Raw genomic sequence first — 20,344 nt, 5'->3', positions numbered from 1 at the left:
CTGTGTAGAAATGGAAAGGATCTATTTAGAGAAAGGAGAGTCAGTCAGACAAGGGAGATAGGACTCTCCGGTGATGTATGGAAGACTCACGCCCCCCCCCCCCCCCCCCCCCCGCCACCCGATCCCCAAGACAGTGATGAAAAAATTCAGAAAAATAAAAAACCAATGCCATCCATGACTTACTACATTTCCTCTTTTTCTCATTGCATAAAGAAACCGGAGAGGTGAACTGGACAGCACAAAAGCATCAAAATGCAGTCAACTTGACATTTAAGTAGGAATCATTTGGAAGTCATGTTTGGCTTCCACTCACATCTTTTTCTGCATGGCCACCTCCACTCTAGAAGTCTCATGTTTCAGAACCAAAGTGTGGAGGAGGCAGAACTAAGTCGATCATGGGTTCTTCCATTACGAGGAAGTGTCAGTGCTGGCTATTGTCAGTTGATCCCGTAAGACTTCAGAAATGTTATTTATCTCTCTCTAAGGTTCTCTGACTTGGAGATGGCAAAATTTAAAATCAGCTCCTTAGAGACCAGCTCTCAAAATATTAAGGGGATTTATGAATAGATATGGGTACATTAATTTTTTTCCCTTGGAAAATGCTGTCAGATATTCTGATACCCTAAGGAATACCTCACTCTAGAGAATGGAGTATTTCCATCATGATACAAATATACCATTATTTTTTCCATCTTTAAAACAAATAAACATATATAACTTGACCCCCATTTTCCACATCAGCAACCATCTCATTTTGCTTCTTTAAGAGCAAATCTCCTTAAAAGAATCATCTGACATACACTACCCCCAAATTTTTCTCTTCCTGTTCTCTTTTGAGTCCACCCAAAGCAGGCTTTCTCCTCCACCATTCCAATAAAAATGCTCTTGACAAGATCACCAAAAACCCCCATGATAAATCCAATAATTACTTCCAGACCCTCACCCTACTGAATTAATCAGGAACATCTGATACGGTTGTTTATCTTTTCCTACTGGATCTTGGATAATGCCTTTTTCAGTTTGGCTTCTAGGTGAAACACTCCCTGTGTTCCTGCATGTTACAGGCCACTCCTTCCTGGTCTTCAATGTTGGTTTCTTCTTATTTTTCCGACTTCTTAATGGTGGAATGTTGCAGGGCTTAGCACTCGGTCCTTTTTTACTAGTTTATCTGCACTTATTTCTTCATGATCTCATTCAATCCTATGGTCTCACACACCATCTATGAAATATGACTCCCCAATTTATCCTCCAAGCCCAGACCACCTCCCTGAATTTCATGCTTACATATATCCAACTGATTACTCAGTATTTCCACTTGGATGTTGGATAGAAATCTCACACTTAGTATGTTCTTGATATTTTTCCCCAAATCTGGGGAAAGTCTTCCTCTTCTCAGTTATCCTGTGTCTGTCTGTATGCCACAGAGCTTGTTGGCATTCATCTCTTTCGTGGTCCTCACCTAACCATCAACAAATCCTACTGACTCTACTTTTGAAATACATGCAGAAATAGATCACTTTTCTCACCCATGTAACCACTGTCATTCTGGTCCAAGTCATTATCTTGGGTCTGGATTGTTGTACTACCGTTTATTCTTTGTATCCAGGTGGGATGAGAGGTGGAGACTAGAATCCAGAAAATAATGTAGGTTGCCAGTTCAGCGGTCTGATATTGACGTGAAAAGTGCATGGATGCATTAGTGGAGTGGGGGCGATGCACACACAGAGGTCTGTACCAGTTACTTCTGTCCACCTGTTCACCACAGATCCATCTTCCACCATGTTGTGTTATGCCCTGTGCTCCAGAAACCTGACCTCTAAGCATTACATCTCACAGGCTCTCTTGCCCTCTGCTGTGTTTGGGGTCAGGCAATGGAAGATGTGGGTGGGATTTCTGAGGGCAAGAGAATAGGTCATAGTCCTGAGCCCTCAACCCCTACCACACATCTTACAGTGACTTTGTTCCTATCATAGCACATTATCAAATTGTCCTTACTGCATAGTTCCACCTCTCCCTGGGCTCTGCAAGCACCACTTCCTCCTCTTACTCCTTCCAGATTATGAGTGTTAACTGGGTGTCTCATCCTGCCTTGTCAGTTCCTTTAACTCTGCCTGAATCTCTAAATAATCCCTTTGTTGGGCTCCTCTAAATAATCTTTGTTGGGCTTCAAAAAGATGTTTCCTTCTAGAATCCTTCTTAACATAGGTAGAACTATTCTTTTGGTATGTAAATAAGTATTAAATTAATTACATCTTATGAAAGTAAACAACTATTCTAAAACACATTACTCATAGAAATTTAGAGATTCAAAAAATCTAAAGGGAAGAAAAATGTTCATTCCTTACTGCAATGTCACTAGATAGCCACTATTAACATTTTAGTGAATTGTAAAAAAAATTGTAACACAATTTTTTATTGTGTTTAATTTGTATTTATATAATTTTAGTCTCCTTGTGATGTTTTAAAACATTAATATGTCTTTTTCTTATTTTTTTCTTCTAAAATTTTATTTAAATTCAAGTTAGTTAACATATAGTGTAGTATTGATATAAAAAGAAATGTACAACATTTGGAATACATAGAAAATACAAAGAACAAGAAAATAAAAAATTCTATCACTTAAACTTAGAAAAATTAATTTTCTTAGAATTTTTCTTTGGGGTTTAATATAGTTCCTACTTTACAGAACATGGTGATTTTTAAAGCATAGGAAAGGCAGATTTGTTACAATTCATAGACCAAAAGGGAAATGAAGAGAGGCTTGGAATAATATTGACCACTGGTTAATTTTTATTGCTCTGTCCTATGATAAGGAAAATTTACTAGAGCTGTTAAGTTGGAGTTTAAATTCTAAAAATCAACTATTCAATTACCTTGATATAAAAGTTGTTTCTTTATATGCTTTGTGCAACTCTGCTTTTGTGGTTGGGAGAGAAAGACTTTAGTAATTTTCTTGGTCCTAAACTAAAAACTTGTAAATACTGGAACCAGCGTTAGTGGTCTTTATCACAGTGGAGACATCCTTTTCTCTTAAAACAGATTTCCACACAACAGTAGAGGAAAGATATGTCTTCAGAGAATTGCCCAGTTCTGTGAAAAGAAAGAAATTTGCCGAGGAGCAAAGCAGGTTCCATTTTGTACCTGGGATACATAATCTAAATTTGGCACATAAATAAACTGATTCTGAATTAGAGGTCCAAATGAGAAAAGAAAGACTGTCAGATCTCTTTTTTTTCATATCATAACTTTCCTAATTGAGCTTTATTCATTTTGATTTTTCCTTGAGTCACTCAATCTGTCTTTAACAAATTGTTTCAAAGGGGGTAGGTATATCAGTGCTTTATGTCCGAATCTCTTGAATATTTAACTCCCTCTCTGTTCCTTTAAGACATGAACATCAATTTATTTGTGTATGTAATAATTAGGTTTCAACATTTTTTTCCTCAAAACTTTAGGTGGTTTATATTTTTGATATAGCATAATGAATAGGTAAGAGGTCAGTATAATCCTGTCTTTTTGAAACATGTATTTTCCTGCGTATTTACTTAAAAAAAAAAAAATATATATATATAAACAATTTAAGATAATTTCCAGCAGGTTACCAGGAATGGCATAGTCCTTTCATTGATTTTTACCAAGCATGTAGCCTAAGCCCTATTAATCAATATATATCATGTATCTGTTCCAACTCTACACTAAAAAAAATTGCCTTGATTATGACTTCGTTACAAAATGTTCTTTTTTTTTAAATTAGAAATGTGCGTTGTGGTGAGGTTGAATATCTCTATTTACTATTTCCCCCATTGTTTTCCATCTCCTGTTTAGTTTTCTCCTCACTCTCAAGAACTCCAAGTTGTTCTAAAAGTCTGATTTGGTTTTTCACAGAATCAAATCTGCTCTTTACTGCCTTTGATTTGAATTTTAATTCTGCTCTTTTTCCCATTTTATTTGTAATATTCCTTTTTTCATCCATATCTCTTTGTATTTTATCTTTTAATTTTGGCCTGTATCATTCTTATTTTTTTCCCCGCTCCCATTTCTTATAGCATTTTCAAGGAAATACTTATTTTGTCTAATTTTTACTTTTCAGAATAAAGTTTCAGCTAGTGTTTCCATATTAAATTTTTTTTTCATCTTTCATATTGAATTCTATGCTCTTCATTGAATATTGTTTTTTGTTTGTTTTTTAGTATCTTCTCCCTTGGTTTCTTGTTCTTTTTTTTTTTTTTAAGATTTTATTTATTTATTTGAGAGAGAGAGAGACACAGCGAGAGAGGGAACACAGCAGGGGAAGTGGGAGAGGGAGAAGCAGGCCTCCCGCCGAGCAGGGAGCCCGATGTCGAGCTCCATCCCAGGACCCTGGGATCATGACCTGAGATGAAGACAGACATTTAATGACAGCCACCCAGGCACCCTGATTTCTTGTTCATTTTTTTTTTAAGATTTTATTTATTTATTTGAGAGAGAGAGAATGAGAGACAGAGAGCATGAGAGGGAAGAGGGCAGAGGGAGAAGCAGACCCCCTGCTGAGCAGGGAGCCCGATGCGGGACTCGATCCAGGGACTCCAGGATCATGACCTGAGCCGAAGGCAGTCGCTTAACCAACTGAGCCACCCAGGCGCCCCTCTTGTTCATTTTTAATGATCTTTTCTTTTTTCTTCTTTAAGACATTTTTTAGTGTTTTCAAGGAGCCAAGTTTGATATTGTTAAACACTTTATGTTCATATTCTATTTTTATTAATTCTATTCTTATTATTTTCTTTTTTTATTTGAGTTTGTTTTATTATGTTGATCTTTCTTAAGATGGATATTTAGACCATTCATATTCAACCTTTCCTTGTTTCTAATATAAGGATATACATTTCCCTCTAAATACTGTGCAAGTTTTTCCTTTTATGTTTAATTTTTATTTTTTAAACCTCTAATTTCTATGTTTCATTATAATGTTTTTTTTTATACGTGAGTTATTACAAGTATGTTTTATAGTTATCTTGGTGATATTGAATCCAGACCTAGTCCTATGGTGGTCAAGTCTATTCCTCAATTCATTCAGTGATTATTTATTGAGGTTTACTGTGTCCAGTGCACCATTTCAGATGTTAGGACTTCATCAATGTATAGACCAGACAGACTTCTAACTTTTTGGAGCTTATATTCTAAAATGGGGAGAGAGACAGTGAATGTAATCAGTAAGTAGGAATTTTAGAAGGTGGTAAGTGCCATGTAAATTTAAAAGCAGGGTAAAGGAGGTTGTTCATGCTGTGTACGTGTATGTGCATGCATACGTGTGTGTGTGTGTGTGTGTGTGTGTGTTATATGCTGTGGTGGGGAGAGCATGGGGTTTTAAATAGAGTGGTCAAAGAAAGCCTTCCCAACAAGGTGAGATTTACATATGTCTTGAAGGAGAAAGGGGATTCTTCTCTGGGGAAGAGCATTCCAGCCAAAGGGTGCATCCAATTCAAAAGCTCCGGGGAAAGATCATGCCTGGGTGTTTGAAGAAGCCAGTGTAACTGTGATAGAGTGATTGAAGGGACATGGTAGAAGAAGAGATGAGAGAGAATAGGAGTGGGGACAGTTAAGGTCACTTGGACATTGGCAAAGAGACCCAAGATCGTGATTTATTTTTATCCCATCTTCATGAAAGACTCGTTTATTCAAAGGATATTTTATTTTTCAGATTTTTAAAATAGAAATGGCTTTACCTTGACCTCTAGGAGTAAGTAGATGACTCCAACAAATAGTACAGGATCTTTTAGGCCTTTGTGAAAACTTTGGCAATAATCGCTTAATCTGTGCCGAAGGAACTCAAGGTTTTGCTCTCTTTTAATCTGATCTTTATATAGGAATCATTCACTCATTTAGTCAACAAATACTTATTTTTTTTCAAAATTATTTATATAAATGTTCTTTTGCTTACCTCTAGGAGATTTAGACAAATCAATGCGCAGCCATTCCATCTGGTTGTTTTATCTTAGAAATTTGAAGGACCTCAAACAGTTACCATTATCACAACAGACCATTACCCAAACTCTGCCTGAATAATTCCGTTCTTCTTGTTTATAGCTGAATTCATTACTGGATACTTTAATATTTGCCAATTTTATCTTGCAATCCATCAGATGTTTGAAAATAACTCCCAGACTCCCCTGAAATCATATCTTCTCTGGCCCTTGCATTCTAGATCTTTCTACCGTTCCTCAAATTCCTCATATATCTGGTGTTTCAGACCCCCTGCCATTATGTTCACCCTCTTTTAGACAAGGATGTTGTGATTCTTACATTTCCGTGTAAGAAAAATTCCTGCTCTTGAATTTAAATTTTTACTTTTTATACGTAAAACTTCAACATTGGTTATGGACAAAAATGTGATGAAAGCAGATCAATTTGATCCCAGCATTGATAGCCATGTTAAGTATTTTGGCACTTTATGGAAAGAGTTTCCTTCTCTCAAAGAAAAGTTCTATAATAGATCTTCCTCAACCTTAGTGAAATTGATTAATTACTTCAACTTAATTGATTGTATGCAGTTTTCCAACTGTTTCAAGATCCTAGAAACCAAACTGAGCCTTGAGTCAACATCTTTCTATTTGGTTCCATCTGTGTTTATAACTAGCATGACTCCTGGTTCCAAACAAGTACCCAATATGTTGCAAAAACAGAGAGGCTAGGTATTCTCCTACTTTAATTTCCTATTTGTGATATGAATGAAGTTAAGACTAACCTGATGAGGTGTAACTTTTCCTGTTCTATTTTTGCCCTGGTGATGAATAGCACTTTCCCTTAGTGTCATGTGAATTTATTCTGTTTTGAAAAGACCCTTGCTTGATTTATCGAAAAGTTAAGTTGGCAGAAGAAGTTCTCAAGTTATATATAAAGCATCTGTCCACTCATCCAAACCTCTTCCCAACAGAGTTTCATTTTATACTTAGGGAGATGTACAGGAGGTATTTCTTCTTTGGAATCTTCTTAGAACTTTTGAAATCCCATCTATCATTCAAGATTCACCTAAAAGTTATTTCAATATGAAATTTTTCTTCCTCAGCCAGAGTAGCACTTTCTTTCTTTAGGTATCAAGATCTACTCCTAGTACCTCACCTGTAGATTCTATCCTACTTTGTTGGTGTCAGTTGTATGCATCTACACATGATCAAGCTTCCATTTGCAACTCCTACTTCATACTGAAAGTCCTGGTAGACATTTCTTTTTTCCTTTCTTTCTTGACTGACAAGAATCTTAAGTCTTGCTCAGGTAGAATATATCATTGTGTAAGTTATGATGAGAGGCCCTGCTTCTGGCTATAGAGACCTAAAAGTCTGGAAAATAGTCTTCTTTTGCTCCCGACATTGGGGCATGGGAACATGACTTAAATTAACTGATAGCATAGTCCTACCTAGAGTCCTAATTTAGAACATTGATGCCCATCAGTAGGGGCTTTTGAGAATTGGTGTTAGTCATGGTAGGGACAGGAACCAATTTTTTGGTGGGGATCATGGCTCTGGTCCAGGAGTGGTTTCCAGTGTCTAATGGTAACATCAGTAGTGTCCCATCCAGACCATTCCTATAATGTGATCTTGCCTCTGGTTCTGGTTCCTGCCCATTTTCTGTAGCTGGCTCTTCATTTACATGTTGAGTTTGCAAACTACCTGGTACTCTTCTAAGAAACCATCATTTTTTTTTGTTTGCAACCAAGAACCCTGACTGGTGGAGGAAGAATCTTTGTTTTATTCAGATTTGTTTACCATGTGCCTAATAAATGTTTACCGAATGATTTAGAGCATGTTGGATATGATGTCTGTGGGAGCCCCATGGGGAATCAGAAGGCCAAATTAGCTCATTAATTACACTTTCATGTTAAATTTTAGAGTGTGTGATTCTAGAGAAAGCTTTAGAATAGTCTCTCTCCCTTTATCCTTCTTTTCAGTTCTGAAGATCTCAGTATAGATTTTCAGCAGCCTGTGGGGTTAGCTTGTGCCTTTTTAACTTTTGTTGGTTGTGATGTTCAGTTGTGCTGGAAATTACAAGCCTGAGAACTTTCCTGGACATCTGGAGTCATTAATGGACTGAAAGTACAGGAGGGGCATAACTGAGTGGATTGCTCATTCTTCCTGCTGTGTGGCCTGTGGTGGCTGCTTTGGAATTGCAAGTACCAGGGACCTACTAGGCAGAGGGGAGAAAAAGTGGCACCACAGCAGTTTCTCCTTGTTACACTTTTACTAGGTCCTGATCTTGCCAAGGAATTTGCAAAGATGTGAGCTTTCCAGAATCCAAGAACAGAAGTCAAGGGAGGGGGAGAGGAGCCCTGTCCTTCCTATAACCAGAGCTGAGGGCACAGATACTCTGGGTCTGGAAAAGGGCCTGAGGTTTCCTGGTGGCACCATTGCTCTGCCACCTCCTGCTGGGGCTTTCCTGGCACTGGCAGAGCCCTGCGCATGCGCGCCTGCGCCATGTGCAGGCTGAGGCTGTCAATCCCTCTGGGGGGACTCACCGGCTGACAGCGAGTGATGAGTTTCCTAATGCTCCCGATGGCTGCAGCCCCGCCTGGAGGCTTGGCTCCTGCTCAGCAGCTGCCACACAATCGCGCTGCTGGCCTTCCCCACAGCCTCAGGGGAGCCCCGCTCCAGGTTTGTGCCACTTCACTGACTCCAGAAAGCTGTACATTTACACCATGGGGAGTGAGAGAAGTGTGTTTATCAACCACCAGGCTTGGAATGAGAGTCTTCTCCTTGCGGGAATGCATCAATCACTTCTCAGGACTGACCCTTTGTGGTAGTTCCTCGTGTAAATGATGTTTTGCTTTCCCTGATTGCAGAACGAAATGAGAGCTTTATAATTAAGTGTGCAGTAAATGACGTGGTGGTGGCCCTTTGGGTCCTCGGTCCTCTCAAAACAGCTAAGCGTGGGGGTAGCAGCTTTGGGAAAGATGAGATTGATTAGGAATTTCTTCCAATGTCCTGGTTACAGTTAGCGAAACGGCTACTAGGTGATTTCTAGGTGACACTTGACCTCAAACACGGCTTTAGGTTTCTGCTTGGGAACCTGCCATAGCTCAGTTTATGCCAAACCATTTAAATGGAAAACCCACCGGAAGCCTCTTGTGTTTCTACTACCCAGTGAGCGATGGAGCCTAAGCCCAGGGCTTGAATTCCAAAATTGGAACGAAGGGGCATTTGTTCTGTTTCCCGAGTGGTGATGAAGCATTTTCAAGGACGTTTGGAGACAAAATTATGTTGATTTAACTTAGGATAAGACCAATGGGTTGTTTTTCAGAGAAAGATGAAAGGCCATCACTTCTTTACACACCCCCTCTATCTCCTTTGGAAATAGACAGCCAGTGAGAACATCATCCCATGTACTTATTAGCAGTACTTCCAGGCTGTGCCTATTAAATGAATTGTTCTGAGGTCAACATGAAATGCCAACTGGAATGTAACAAAAAGATATCAAAATAGAACAGCCCTCTTTGTGATCATTAAGACAAAGTTAAAAAGGGAGAAATCTATACTATTGACCCAACTTTGATATTTTCTGCTTTCGTTTAGGGTCATCACCACAGATCTCAGTTACTAAACTCATTACATGTTGTAGAGGTTTCCTAAGCTGTGTGATTAATAATCCTCCTCTGAATCAAGGCATCACAAATAGTGTGTTACTCTGCTGCATGAGAAATAGAGCCACCAGGACCAGCTAGTGTCGTCTGCAGCCAAGGACTGTGATTTCTTTCGTATCAGCCTCTTCTGACTAATGTTCGGATCCTGAGTCTTGTATGACTTAAGTTGCGCTGAATGACAAACAATGCTAACTGTATTATGGGTCTTTGTTCCTTACTGGCTCTAGGTAGGTACCATCAAGAAGCCTTCTCAAGACCAAAGGGGAATACAAAAGAGGTGCCAAGATGATAATCAGCTCTGTGGGGCTTATCTGTCAATGCACATCCTCTCCATAAATATTTTCACCTGGAAGTTAAAACATCTAACTCATAATAACAAGAACAATAGCAGTAACTACTCTTTTTTTTGAGTATAATTACAAGATGATGCAATGAATCCCTTGCACTGTGTATTGGAGTTTCCTCTTTGACAGGTGGATTCTGTTATTAGATCACAATATTCCAAGGCTTGTTTTGGTATCTCCTGAAGGAGTGGGACATCATGGATGGAGTAGCCTGATTTCAGCCTGAAAAACCGGACTTTGGAAGGCAGACCCTGGATAGATTGGAGTGGCAAGACTTGCAGACCCCCTCACCACTTTATCCTCTCCATTTTGGCTTTGAAAATGGGAAGATAGCTCTTTGATTTTGGTACTCTGCTCATAGGTTGGATGGGAGCCAGGTTGTGGGTACCTCAGAAGGCAAGCTGTCCTGTAAGTGGACTATCAAAGTGTATACTTTGTGGGCTTTTGCTTTTCTTCTCTTTCTCTCAAAATTTGAGATTCTTGGCTATATGGGTATGTATATGTTTATGTATATGTGTGTGTATTCACTATATATATATATATATATACACACACACACATATATATATATATGTAGTGAATCTTATAAACTGTCCTTGAATTATATAGAGGATTATTACATGAAAGATTTTGGCTCTCCTATTTATTTTTTTATAGCAGAAACCATGCCTTCTTGAAGCTAGGGTAATCCTAGCAGCAGTTTCAGGCAAGACTATCAAACAAATGGTGATTTGGGCTGCTGTTCTCTTTTGGAAATTGTCTCTTTGGATGTCCTGGTCTTCATTTTATTAATGATAGAAAATAAAGGAAATAGAAATATTCCCATATTACAGATGAAGAAAATGAAGCTTAAAGAGGGTGTCATTCTAGTAACAAAAGCAAAGGTGGACTTGGGACCTGTGTTAGTCTGGTGACAAAGCCCATACTACATATGTGATGATAATATTTCATGGCCTAGAGGAGAGGCTCTAACTTGGCCCAAAGGAGAAACCCATCTTTCCTCCTCACCTCATTCTCCAACAGCTTCATACTATATACACATGTAAACTAAATAGAATAAATTACTCTCTATGGTCATCATGGCCAAGGCAGTGACTGGGATGCTACCAAACAGGGAGGCTTTTCTATGTGACTTTAGACCAATAAATTGTCCTAAGGCCCAAAGCTCTGCAGCTATGACAGTATTTCTTGGCAAGCTAGAGAAGTCATCCTTGTAATGTTTCCTGACTCAGAGTTGGTACTCAACGAATTTTTATTAAATTGAACAGAAGGTTCCAAGTTTAGTGTAAACCTTAGGAAGCTTTTGCTTTTCTCAATACTTGCATATTTATTATCTTATGTGAGCTTCATGAAACATCTATGAAAATATCCCCACTCTGCAGAGCTGACAAGCTAGTTACCAGAGGACTTGAGACTGTCCCAAGTTCATAGCATAAGTCAGTGTTAAGCTGGGCCTGGGAATCAGGTCTTAAAGTTCATGGTGCAGTGTGCTTTCTGATTTCTTCTTGAGTATTTCCAACTGGTCTTTAAGTGTCTTGAATTGAGAGGAAAAAGACAGTATTTCTCTAAATGCTGAGTTCTCTTCCCCTTAAAAAAAGGAGGAACTGATGGCAATGATGGTGATGGTGATGCCAAATAATTCTGTGTTGAACAATCGATCCATATCCTTGTGTTCTCATCAGAACTCTCCTGGTCCTTGATTTCCTGTGGTTGTCTGAGATCAGGGAAATCTTAGTCCACCCTAGAGCCCTGTAATCATAGGCTGGGTACACACAGTTTCCATAGGATTTTATTCTGAAGATCCTAAATATGGCTAAGTCCCCAAACACAGATAGTGCTCTCTTTAGGACTGGGTACTTTTATGGCTTGGGGAAGAAGGCAAGACTGGTGGTCTTTTTTTGGTTGTAATTTTAGGTCTATTCAAAAACTGGTTTCTAGTGATGCAGGAAAATTATGGCCTGGGGTGATTATGGGCCTGGTAGTTATTGCTCAGAAGACCTCAGGAGTCAGAATTTTTTATTGAGTTGGGGACTCCAAAGTTTAGATCCCACAATGTTTGAAGTCAAAAAAACTTCCCCCTAGAATCTTCTTACTCAAAACATGGTCCTTAGACTAGCAGGATTGGCATCACCTGGGAATTTTTTGGAAAAATGTAGACTGGCATGCCCCTCTTAGGACTGCTGAATCATAATCTGCATTTTAGAGAATCTACATGTGATTAACATGCATATTACAGGTTGAGAAACACTTTCTGTGATATCATGATTTATCATAAGAAATACATAATTGATCTTGTCCCTGGTTTCTGGCACAGAGCTCCTAAAACCCTTGGAATTTCCAGTGAGGAGAGCAAGGAAGGTGTCTTTTGTTATGTTAATTAGGCGACTTTTGGAATGCACCTGAAGTTGGGGGCTGCTTGCCAGGGGAGCCAATATGATTAGAGAGCAGAACTTTTAGTCACTCCTGGACCCCCTTGGAGGGGAGAGGGCTGGAGGTTGAATCAATCACCAGTCGTCACTGATTGATTTAGTCCATCATGCCAAAGTTATAAAGCCTCCATAAAAACTCAGATGAAGCGGTTCTAGAGCTTCTGGGTTGGTGAACATGTGGAGGTGCTGGGAGAGTGGTGTCTCTGGAAAGGGTATGAAAACTCGTGCCCCTTCCTACATAGCTATTCTATCTGCATGTTCATGTGCATGTTTATGTTGTCTTTTGTCATATCCTTTTATAATAAACCAGTAAACGTAAGTAACATGTTTTTTTGAGTTCTGTGAGCCCCTCCAGCAAATTAATCAAACCTGAGGAGGAGGTCATGGGAACCTCTGATTTATAGTTGATCAGTCAAAGTCGCAGTGACAACCTGGACTTGGGATTGGCATCTGAGGTTGGGGGCAGTCTGGTGGATCTGAGCGCTTAACCTAAGGAATCTGATGCTGTCTCTTGGTAGACAGTGTCAGAATTGAGTTGAATTATAGAAACCAGGTGGTGTCCAAGAATTGGTGGTATGGGGAAAACCCTTTACACATTGTAATTGAGACCCAGAATCATTCACTTCCCAAGATAGTCTTAAGGGATACTGTATTAATCAGGGTTCTCCAGAGTAACAGAGCTGATTGGAGATATATGTATATATCTCCAACATGGACACACCCAGAAATAATGTTTAGACAAATATCTGGGCACTCTGTGATTCAGTCAGGTTGACATAAAATTAACTATCACAAGATATCCAGTCACCTGACTATACCTGCTTTGGATTAAGAATTCTATTGTCGTTCTTGCAGAACAAGGAGAGTAAGCTGTCAGCCTCCATTTATTAAGAGCCAAGGACATTGCTAAATGGGCATTAAAGTTGATTGGAGGCTGTGTTGATTAGTCAGTGTAAGCTTGAAGTTATAGTTCCAGCTATCCATGTGGTCCATAGACCATAGCATTGGTAGCACATAGAGGAGAGCTTATTAGATGTGCAGAATCTCAAGCCTGCCTCAGTCCTGTTATATTAGAACCTGCCTTTTAACAAGATCCCCAGGGGATATGTATGCATATTAAAATGTGAGAGGCACTGCTGGTATTTGATCCAACCAGAAGTGCCTATCTCTTTTCCTTAACTAAATGAGGAAAATATATTAGGGTTCCACCACAGGCTGTTTTGGGGATGGATCCTTCTGGGGGCACTCTGAAGAAAAATAACCGGGCACCCTAGAAAGCAGTGGTTCTCAACTCTGGCTGCACACTAGCATCACCTGGAGAGATTTAAAAGGAGCCTAATGTCTGAGACACACTTGCTGATAATCTGATTTCATTGGTCTTAGGTCTGGCCTGGTCTTGGAGACGTTTCCATCCTTTGCAGATGAATATAATACCACTGCTGTAAACGGAGCACGGAAGCCCTTCTCCAATCTCGCTTCAGTTCTGAGTCAGATCAGAGGTGAACCTTTTGAATGCTTATTTTAATTTTTCTTAATTCTGAAGTAATCGTCAGGATGGAGAGAAAATGTGGGCAGCTTGTGGCACTGAGGGAAGAAAGGTCTAAGGACACAATGAAGGAACAAGGCATACATGGGGAAGCAGAGGAAAGTAAAGCCTCATCTCGATTCTTTGGAGAGTAAGAATGTTTTCCCTGAGGAGGCAATGACCCAGCGTGTGTTACTGTTACAGTAACAGTAAAAGGTCTTGGAGGAATGAGCATTTCATATAAGGAGAACAGTGAAGAGATTCATAGCCCAGCCTAGGAAAATGAGTATATAGATACAGAACAAGAGAAAAGGCAGGGTGCCCATTTCAAAGTCTGGAGGGATGCACATCATTTGTCTTTATTTCCAGCTATGATGAGTGTTTCAAACAGGTGGTTTAAATTAAAGAAAAAAACAAAGTTTTCTGGATGGACAGTGATGAGCAAAAGTTTTTTTGCAGAAGGACTGTCATCTGTTTGTTTGGGTTGATACGGGCCTTTGTTTCATTCTATGGAGACAAATGACTCTGTGTCTCTCCGCCAGTTACATTATTAACTATACTGGCATTTTATTTCTAAGTCAAGGGATAATCTGAGGCTGAGCAAAGAGGAAGCATTGAGAAGAGGCCTTGCCACAGGCTGCTGACTACCTGACATTTCGCAATGAAGAATCATTGCCTCAGAAGTATTCTGAGCTTCTCAACACTCCAGTCAGACAACTGTTCTGACAAAACTCAAAGTAAGTTTGTTCAATCTGCTATCAAACCACAGGTATAAGGAATCATATTCCACACATTAAAATAATTAAAGCCCACTCCTTTCTTGGTCAGTGACAAAGATGTGTCGGTACACCTACCAACATCCAAACAGCATCCTGTGTAGCTTCCCAAGTGAACTGCAGGGACTAAATGTTAAGAAGGGCAGTGTGACTTGGGGAGGTAGAAAAGTTATGATGGAAATAGTCGTGGCTAGAAATCATAAGATATCAAAGGCAAGATGCAGATGTTTAAGTAACCAACATGGTTCAAAGCCCAAGCTGCTGATAAAGACAAAGACCCAGTCTATTGAGGAGGATAAAGATGAAGACAGTGGGTTCCATTGAGAGTGGTTGGAAGTACATGATATATCAAAAGAGCAGAGAGTTCAGTGGACTGGTTAACACCAGTTCTAGTGACATTTAAAGTTGTCTCTGAAAGTACAATGCCCATGAGCTTGATACCTGATTCTGAGAAGAAAGTATGAGTTCAAACAGCAGGATTGCTTGGGTCACAAGTGTTATTGTAAACACCCATGCCCTTGTCCCAGAGTATGACAGGATTCAATATCTTTATTGCCTATTCAATATCTTTACTGATGGCTGAGATGAAGGAATCGACAATGTGCTCATCAGATTTGCAGACTATACTAAGTTAGGCAAATTCACGAATAGCCCCACAAGACAGGAATATAATTCGAACTGATCTTGACAAGATGAAGTGACTTCCTAGTGGGTCACTTTGCACATAAGCAAGGGTTCCAAGCTGTCCACAAGCTAAATACAGAAGTCAAACTTCCCTCACCTTTTCTCTTTTCCAGACCTCCATTAAAGTTCTGGATTACATTCTCGACATAAAAAATGTAAAGGAATCTAAGGAAACAAGGGTTCAAAAATGCAAAATGTATACATAATCAAAGGGAAAATTAGAAATTATGTCCATGCATACAGAAGGTGCTAATAGCTGTGTATTCAGTGGAGAAGGATGGCAGGAGGGAGGGAGGGAGGGAGGGAAGAAGACAGGAGGAAGATAAAAAAATGGTAGCATGGGATAGAACAAATGAGACTCTTATGGGTAAAATCTCTGTGACCTTTAAGGGAAGAATCATTACTCAGAGCTGGAAAGAGTAGATATTCATCAAATTAAAACAGGACGGCACCAATTGGTTTCCTGGTGTCCCACTCAGCTTTGAAATTTTATGATACCTGACTTCATAACTGGTATTTCCTGTCACTGGGACTAAGCAAAAAATCACAGTTGGGATGTGAGCCCATGGTTATGGAGAAGTATCGAGATGAGGCTTTACTTATGGAAGGGAAATCACTTTTTTTCCCCCAAGTTATTCAGGAAAGACTTCATGGAAGAGGTGGAATTTCAGTGATTATTTAAAGGATAGATGATAATTGAGAATGGTGTTGAATTGGGAAAAGGATAAGGGATACACGTTGCCAGCCAGATTACCAGGAACATTAATCCCTGAGTCTATTAACGAGAAGCTATTAGGATATCACCCCGGAGCAGTTATGTGTACTTTTCCCAAGGCCTTCCAGAGACAATGACTGAATTGTTATACTGTGCTTTTCAGATATTCCAGGGGGAATTTCTAATCTGCTGACTAGAGAACTGATTTCACTGAAGTCAAAGAAATGAAATATTTCTTACCTACTCTTTCTCCTCCTTTTCCCTGGACCAGTCCTATTTTAAAAAGAATATAAAATATTTTTTTTTTGCAAAAATGCTATAAACCTACTACTGATCAGACAAAATACTACATAATTACTTAGTTGTCTGATATTCTAAGAAATGAGTTACTTGCACACAAGTAAATGTTCTGTCCATCAAATCAGTTGGAAAGCCTCCAAGAACAGGACCCCTACAGTCTCTAGATTTAAGGTCCGTGAGTTCTTATTCATCTCCAGTTTATCTTTAGTGCATGCATGGAGTAGGACTGAAAATAAACACTTGCCAAAAAGAATGGGAATGCTGCATATTCTATATAAAGACATCTTGACAGGGACTGTATGCAAAAGTGCATCTAGGGCATGTGTCCATATAGGGTGTATTCAGAAAGTTACTATTTTGGTAGAAATCTTTGTGCCACCTTACCTATTCTTTTCCTTAATGCTTCCAGGCTAGACTATATTTCCTGATATACAGTCTTGTAAGAATCAGAGCAGTATGATCCACTGCCCCAAAGTTGATTTTTAAAAGTCCAAACAAGTATGTGAAAGAGATGCTTTATTGTAAGTCACCAATGTCTTTTTTTTTTCTTAATGACAGCCAAGTGTAAACACAGTTGTTATAGTGTTATACAGGTCCTTGTTTTGTATGTTTTAACAAAGAGTTATAGATTTTTAACTCCACAGGAAACTCACAAGTGCCTTGCGCAGCACACTTATTTTTATAATGAGGAGAAACCAGTGCCTTCCTCCAAAGTACACATCCGGTTGGTGGTAAGGCCAGTGTTAAATGCAAGTTCATTGGATTTTATTCTAGGACCCTTCTATACTCACACATCCACCGTCATATTTATGGGAAACCTTCAAATGCCTCTCACCTCTTCAAGGGAAAATGGCTGGCTTTGTCAATGAGGATGGAGGAGGCTCTTATTCACTAAAAGAAGGGATGGAGTGGGAGGAGGGGGTCTCCATGGCGACCCCCTCCTCCAACTCCATCTCAGGCTTCAGGGGGACAAAAACAAGAGGAAGGCAAGGTCAGAGTGGGAAGCCAATGGCCAGTAAACCAGTTCTAATAGTGCAGAGCTGAGGGTCCAGAGCCAAAAATCTGAGGTACCAGGGAGTAGTAATCAGATTAATAGATAATATACAAGACAGAAATAACCTGGGAGATTGCTTGGCAAACCACTGTTGTCTGAAGCCAGCTTTTTTTTGTGCTGGCTGCTAGGCAGAGGATGAGTGGGCCAGCTCATTTAAAGGGCCAGCTTGGCACAGGCAGGAATCAAAGGAGAACATGCGTCAGTGTAGAAGAGAGTGTTGATTTTTATTTTGCTTCCAGAATAAGAGGCAGTTTGGTGAAGTAGAAAGGGAACATAGGCCTTGGAGTCAAACAGATCTGGGTGAAACTTCAGCTCCCTTACTCATTTGATGTGTGGCATGACTCTGAGCAGGTGATCCTGAGCCTCGTCTCCCCTTTGTAAACGGGGGTTTATGATACCCAGCTGGGTGAACGTATGTAGTTAGAGTACTGAGCACATGGAAGGATTTCAGCTCAGTAAATGTGTGTCTTTCCTCACAAATCTCTCCCCTTGCCTTCTCACCTTGCCATCCCTGCCCCGTCTTCCACACACCGTCTATGTCTGAGACGCACGGTTCGAAAAGAACAGGAGAACAATGGAGGGGGAGTTGCTGTGACTTTCGGTGAGTGAGCTATCAGAGGGGGGAGGAATAGCAGAGGCACATGACTGTATTCACCTGCAAGTAGGGCTTGACCTGTCCACGGGTGTGAACATGTTCTGTGTGGAGAATCTCAGCATCACCAAAGACTCTGATCAGAGGACTCGGTGGGTCTGTGACCAGATTAGCCTTCCCAAACCTTCCTTCTTCCCTGCAGAAGAAGCCAGTGTGGAGTTCCAAGACTCCACAGATTCTTCAAAGCCCCTTCCCTCTCGCCCCAACGGTTGCCAGAATTCCCCTTCTATCTCAGGTTCACTAATTTTCTCTGCCACCTGAACTTTCCAAAATTTCTCCCTAATTTGCTCATCCTAATTTAGTCAGTCAACCCAGAATTGTGGAATACATATTATAAGCACAGTATTGTATAAGGGACTTGCCAAAAAATAAATAAATAAATAAACAAAACCAACATTGTTCTTGTTTTCAAAGAGTGTATAATCCACAAGGAAAGTCAGGTATTTCATAATTCATCACAATAGCACTTAATTTGTAGAGCTATTGTAACAAAATACCCCAAACCGAGTGTCTTAAACAATAGGAATTTACTGTCTCACACTACTGGAGGCAGCAAGTCCTAGGTCAAGGTGTTCGCAGGGCCTGGCTCCCTCTGACGGCACTAGGCCATGCCTCTCTCCTAGCTCCTGGTGCTTGCAGGCCATCTGATGTCCCCTGACTTCTCCTGTATCACTCCTATCTCTGCCTTCATCGTCACATGGCATTCTTCCTGTGAGTGTGCCTCTGTGTCTGAATTTCTCCTTTTTACAAGGACGCCAGTCATATTGGATCAGGGGCCCACCCTCCTCCAGTATGAGCTCATCCTAACGAAATAGATCTGCAACAACTTTTTATCCAAATAAGATCACATTCTGAGGCATGGAGGGTTAGGACTTCAATTTATGAATTTTGGGGGACACCATTTAACCCATAAAAGCCCTTAATGAAAATTAAGGTGGGGGAAGTCCGGGGTTCTGTGGAAAATTTGTTCTGTCTACTTTCTTCACTGGTGCAAATTCCATAGGTCCTCCTCCTCCCCAAACTCCTGCTTGGCTCCTCTACTCCATGGTGACCTCCCCTCTTTGGTTCACAACCTTCACTGGGCCTATGTCCTTTTTCCTCTACTAGACTCTAAATTTCATAAAAGCAGAGAATATGTCTTCTCCTTCCCTTGTGACTGCTTTGGCAGTAATGAATCATCAAAGCCACAATGCTCAGTGGAGTTGGTGACTTGGTGACTGCAGCATTCAGCAGAGTGGTGCAAACACCAGTCTTCCCTGCCCTCACCTCCACCCTCTCATTAGTCTGTATCCGGCAGCCCTGGCTTCCTTTGGTCATAAAGCCAACAGGAAATCTCTCACAAAGCATACACCCCTCCAGAACCCTGTCCTGTGGCAGGGACACTGAGCAGAGTACTGGCAAGAGGCACCAGCAAATGTCTCAGCACCTGGACTACTCCCTGTGAAAAAAGCACGGTAGCAAACTACATGATTCATTAATGAAAAATGACAACATCATCAGAGATCCTAATGATATCCTTAAAAATCACAGGGTGTACATAGAGCATCCTTGCTTTTAGCAGGGAGATCAGATCCAGGAATATATTCACAGAGCTGTTAGTGTTTTGACACATAACATGGAATGAGGGAAAAAAAAACCCATATGCATCTTCATTTGCATCCATAAAAAAGTCCAAGAAAATATATGTACTTAATCTATAATATTCACCTATTGTATAGAATATTGAGCCTGATTACAAACTTATGCTTCTGTGACCTTTTTGAATAAATAATTGGGTTTTGTGGACCTGAGGTTAGAGATCCTGGATGATCCTAAGACAGCAAAGCAGATGGTGCATTAGTAACGGGGGTATTAGGAGGATCGGCTTCCCAATTCCAGTGCATTCATTAATATACTTTAGACAGTTTAATTGCTTCCTGAAACACTAATTGAAAGAGGTTCATTTGCAAATGCCTAAGTTCTAATAATATAAATCTGGCACGGTGCCACAGAAGCCCCTTAAATACTATTATAAGACAAATTGTGGCATTTAAATAAAGGCAGCTACATTTTTAAAATAAAATTGGTACATTGAAACATAATGTATAGAATTTTTTCAGAGTAGGAAAAAGAAAGCCCAGTAGGTGCTGAATCTTTCCAATATTGGGGTTTATGAAATACTCACCAACATCACGCTACTTGAGCCTTGGGATTGTGAACATCTGGTAGACTCTGTGACTTCAGCAGCACAAAGCAGAATGTTCTCGTTTACATAAACT

At 40.0% G+C, this 20,344-nt stretch overlaps 1 long non-coding RNA gene across 1 annotated transcript in view; it reads left to right on the top strand.

Annotated features, from left to right (window-relative positions):
* LOC118007633 overlaps nt 1–20,344 on the top strand; it is a 289,725-nt gene that overhangs the window by 234,437 nt on the left and 34,944 nt on the right. The window contains exon 4 of the long non-coding RNA XR_004678445.1: nt 13,764–13,879. This is a non-coding gene — a long non-coding RNA (uncharacterized LOC118007633). The remainder of the gene's footprint in view (nt 1–13,763; nt 13,880–20,344) is intronic.

Source organism: Mirounga leonina, unplaced genomic scaffold, assembly GCF_011800145.1.
Source record: "Mirounga leonina isolate KUSES-001 unplaced genomic scaffold, KU_Mleo_1.0 Mir_125, whole genome shotgun sequence".
Classification (NCBI taxonomy): domain Eukaryota; kingdom Metazoa; phylum Chordata; class Mammalia; order Carnivora; family Phocidae; genus Mirounga; species Mirounga leonina.
This window is presented reverse-complemented; position numbering and strand designations above follow the sequence as displayed.